This window comes from Salvelinus fontinalis, chromosome 6 (assembly GCF_029448725.1).
Source record: "Salvelinus fontinalis isolate EN_2023a chromosome 6, ASM2944872v1, whole genome shotgun sequence".
In the NCBI taxonomy this organism is placed as follows: Eukaryota; Metazoa; Chordata; class Actinopteri; order Salmoniformes; family Salmonidae; genus Salvelinus; species Salvelinus fontinalis.
The window spans coordinates 49239539-49244921 of NC_074670.1; positions in this window are offsets into that span (position 1 = coordinate 49239539).

Here is a 5383-nt window from a genome sequence, read left to right on the forward strand (position 1 = left end):
TGAGAGACAGGAATGAGGTTTCTAAAGCAGTTTCCTGTATTGAAGACTTTTCCTTAGTTTCAGGTTTGAAAATTAATATCAATAAGTCAGTCTTATTTCCACTTAAGGATTGTGTTTTACAGGAAGTATATGGTATCCCAATTAAAGATAAGATAACTTATCTTGGAATTGTTATATGCAAGGATGAAAAACAAAGGAGTGAATTAAACTTTGACCCCATTATTGAGAAAACAAAGAAGAAATTGAACCTCTGGTTGCTGAGAGATATTTCGTTACACGGTCTGGTTTTATTGTCCAAAGCTGAAGGGTTATCCAGATCGTTTATGTCTCGTTATCACTTTAATTATCCCCCAAAATTGTAAAGGACTTAACTCTGTTGGTGGTTTAGAATTTTTGCTTCGACGTAATTTCGATGTTGATAAAATCCCAGTAAAATTGGCCAAATTCCACAAGCAGGCAATTTTAGCTTGGATGTTAGCGTATAAACGCAATTTTCCCCTCACATATACTTTATATGGAACAACAAAGATATACGATTTAAAAATAAGTCTTTTTTTTCGTAACTGGTTTGATAATCAAATTATTTTGGTTGGTCAGTTACTGAATGAGGATGGATATCTACTCTCATATGGGGAATTTCTTGATAATCTTAAAATTCCAATAACCCCGAAAGAATATGTCATTGTTTTTGATGCGATTCCAATAGGGGTTGTATCTCTTTTAAATTCCTCTGTGGTTGATGTAAGTAACATAGATTTACATGAAAATATATTAATTGGCAATATTAACATCAAAGATAAATGTATAAACAGATTAGGAATATTGTTTGTGATACTACAATTCCCTCAGCAAGATTATTTTGGTCAAATATCTATGGTGATATACAATGGGGGAAAGCATGGAAAATTGCTAACAAATATTGTATCAGTAACAAGGTAAAGGAAGTTTCATTTAAAATGTAACATAGAATTTATCCTGTGAAACATGTTTTGGAAAGATTCAAGCTAAATATTGACTATAAATGTGATTTCTGTGGAATGGAGAAGGAGACCATTATGCATTTGTTTTTTGCCTGTATTTATAGTAGAATTCTTTGGATTGAAATAGAGAATAAAAAAATTAAAAATAGGACCGGTGTCACGATCGTGTGGGAGTGAGACGGACCAAAACGCAGCATGTGGAAAATAAGCCATCTTCCTTTATTTATGAAGAAGGCAAAACGAAACAAAACACTTACAAACTTACAAAACAACCGTGAAGCTATAAACGTAGTGCGCGCACGCTACAAACGTTCAACATAGACAATTCCCCACAACAAACTAAAGCCTATGGCTACCTTAAATATGGCTCCCAATCAGAGACAACAGAAACCAGCTGTCTCTAATTGGGAACCCATTCAGGCAACCATAGACTTTCCTAGACAACTACACACAACATAGACACAGCTAGACAACTATACTAAACATAAACCCAACTACTCTAAATAAACCCCCTAAACCTTACAATCACCCTGGACACTACAAAACCCACATGAATACCCATGTCACACCCTGACCTAACTAAAAATAATAAAGAAAACAAAGAATACTAAGGCCAGGGCGTGACAACCGGTTGTACTATTTAATGGTTTTGATATAATGATTTATTTCAGAAATTCTGACATAAAGATGTAGTATTTTTAATTCAACTGCTAATAATACTAGGTACATTTCATATTCACAAATGCAAATGGTCTAATTCACAAAACCTAACTTTTTTCACTTTATAAATAAATGTAAACAATATGGCACTACTTTAACCTTTCTGAACCACCCATCCCGGATCCGGGATAATTGTCATCAGAAATGCTGACTAGCATAACGTAGCATAGCGCCACAGGTAAATAATATTACTAGAAAATATTCATATTCATGAAATCACAAGTGTAATATTGCAAAACACAGCTTAGCCTTTTGTTAATCCACCTGTCGTCTCAGATTTTGAAATTATGCTTTACAGCGAAAGCAATACAAGCGTTTGTGTAAGTTTATCGATCGCTTGACAAAACAATAAGTACACTTAGCATCAGGTAACTTGGTCACGAAAAATCAGAAAAGCAATTAAATTAATCGTTTACCTTTGATGATCTTCGGATGTTTTCACTCACGAGACTCCCAGTTAGACAACAAATGTTCCTATTCATTATTGTATATACTATGTGTAGGCTGTGTGGACTTGCTATGCGTAACTAAGGGAATGGCATCAACGATACACATTTAGAGCCAGCCAAACACAACAAGGCATATATTGAAAAAACACAGAAAATCAATGATCAAATCGATTACATAACTGTACATGTAAACCTGGGCTTACTGCTCAAGTAGGCAAATTTGTACAAATAAGATTCCCTCATTGTAAGCAATTAGCTAGCTCATGTGCAAATACATGCTAATTAACGCTATGCTAACATTGGTGCGGTAGTTGGTCATATAAAAATATACCACTGCACTGGTATAACATGAATATTACAAAGTAGATTATGCATAATGATAGTCTCACTTACTTCCATGGTTTATATTTTTATCCATGTAGATTAGGTTAGGTTCGATTAAGATTCGCTTTCGTTGATGTTGATACCTTTGACGTTTACCTCAACTTGGGTGACCTTGAAGGAGACGGGAAGGGTTCATGTTAAACGTGTTTGACTCCGCCCACGTTGAGCCCGGCCCCGACGTTTGACTCCGCCCACATTGAGCCACCCTGTCACGATCGTCGTAACGTGAAAGAGAAGAGGACCAAGGCGCAGCGTGAAGTGAATACATAATCTATTTATTTAAGCGACGTACTGAAGAACACTTAAACAAAACTACAAAACAACAAACCGACGAACGTGAAGCTATACAAAACAAATAAGTGCAGACACTGGCAACTTACACATAGACATAGACAATCACCCACAAATTACCTAATGACTATGGCTGCCTAAATATGGCTCCCAATCAGAGACAACGATAGACAGCTGTCTCTAATTGAGAACCAATCTAGGCAACCATAGACATACAATCCCCTAGACAATACAAAACACATACATCCCCCATGTCACACCCTGACCTAACTAAAATCATAAAGAAAACAAAGATAACTAAGGCCAGGGCGTGACACACCCCACACTGCACACTGCAGTCAGGGTCTTCTCATCGTCTCGCGCAGAACTGTGCATGTGTAGACCGTCAAAGGCACTACTTCGATATAAAAAGTTGTTCAATAACATGTTCAACTACTAAAGATATTAGCTCGAATCTAGTGTGCGCTTTTAGATTTCGAGAAAATGTAAACTAATAATTTTTCATTTTTCCGATTGGGCTTGTTCGACTTCGCAGCCGACATTTCAGGTGACTGCTGACTGACTGATCTACAATGAACTTTGCATCATAAATAACTACTCATTAGTATAATATCATAAATAACTACTCACAATGTGCGCATGATACCTTACGGGTTTGATCCTATTGAACACGGCCAAGCTCAAACCCCAGACCTTCTTCTGTCACGCCCTGACCTTAGATATCTTTGTTTTTCTATATATTTTGGTTAGGTCAGGGTGTGACTAGGGTGGGTACGCTAGTTTTGTATGTCTAGGGGTTTTGTATGTCTAGGGGTGTTGTATGTCTAGGGGTGTTGTATGTCTAGGTTTTTTTTATGTCTATGTTGGCCTGATATGGTTCCCAATCAGAGACAGCTGTTTATCCTTGTCTCTGATTGGGGATCATATTTAGGTAGCCATTTTCCTCATTTGTGTTGTGGGATCTTGTCTACATTGAGTTGCCTGAGTGTATACCAGTAGCGTCACGTTTAGTTTGTTCTTTATTTGGTTTGTTTTTGGTGAGTTTCGATTTATTAAAATTATGTGGAACTCTACTCACGCTGCGCCTTGGTCTCATCCTTACGACGAACGTGACATCTTCTGATTGGTCTGTTTCGCAAGCGGTCACAAAAATCTCTGGGTGCTGTGCCTCTGGGTTAAGAAAATCTGTGATATTAACTCATTTAATCCCATCAGTCACAATACTGAAGAAAAAACACTTTTGTACGTTACAGGCTCTAGAGAAGTTAAAGTTGTACTTATCAACAAATGTGTTATATGTTATGCCTTATTAAGGTGTCTAGTATGATTCAGAGAAGTTTCATATGATTTCATAAAATGGTCACAAGGCCACAAACATAAATCTCCAAGGTGTACTTTCACAGATTTATTAGGAGTGTGCAAAGCTGTCATCAAGGCAAAGGGTGGCTACTTTGAAGAATCTCAAATATAACATATTTTGATTTGTTTAACACTTTCTTGGTTACTACATGATTCCATATGTGTTCTTTCATAGTTGTGATGTCTTCACTATTATTCTACAATGTAGAAAATAGTAAAAATAAAGAAAAACCCTTGAATGAGTAGGTGTTTCCAAACTTTTGACTGGTAGTGTATAAAGATAAAGAAAGTACTTACGTCATGGAACTCAGATAGCCTCTATAGGCCAATGCAGCAATAGGCCATTGCCAACTAAGTAAATTATGAAGGCCTAAAGCCAACAAATAAAAACAGTAAAAAAATATCCTGAGGAAAATTCCGTTTTTTTCAATGCATTAAGCTCTCTACTCCGCCTGTCTCCCACCCTTTCTATGTCTTAACTTGAGCTATCACCACTGAAGTGCAACATTGTATCAACTTAGCAGGTTGGGTACTCAGCTCCAGCTCCCTCAATGGAGTAACCACACACATGCTCATTGCTCACGTGGATACATTTTTTTGTGGACAAAACTCCTAAATGAGGCTTATGAAATAAACCAAAACTTGTTTCTCAGTAGTGTAGCAGGTTGTGAACCATACGTGAACTCTGCAAACAACGTTTCCACTTCTAGAATGATAATGGTAAATGACCCTAATACATGCATTAACATAAATGAATGTAACCAAATTATGTGGATTAAGGGCACATTTACTAGGCCTACTAGTTACATATGTAATTGTGAATTGATCAAAATAAACAATCAAAGGGCAAACAACTCACACAATGAAACAATGAATGTCCAATAATTGTCAGGAGACAGCAGAGCACATTCTGGAGAGCTGAGTGCATGCATTCTGGAGAGAGATGCCCATATCTTCACCCACACACCCTTCCCCTTCTACTTGTCTCAACATTTTTAATTATACTCAAAACACATTATCTTCCCACATTTTAGGTGATTTTCACTGACTGACACAACTCAATAATCAGCTAGGCCTATTGCCACAAAGAAGCTAATGGTCATCTGTGGCTAAATCAAGCTCTCTGGTAAAGTATTTTGAATTATTAATTTACTGTAGGGGAAGCCAGCATCCAAACAGTGCACTGTGCACCCACCAACT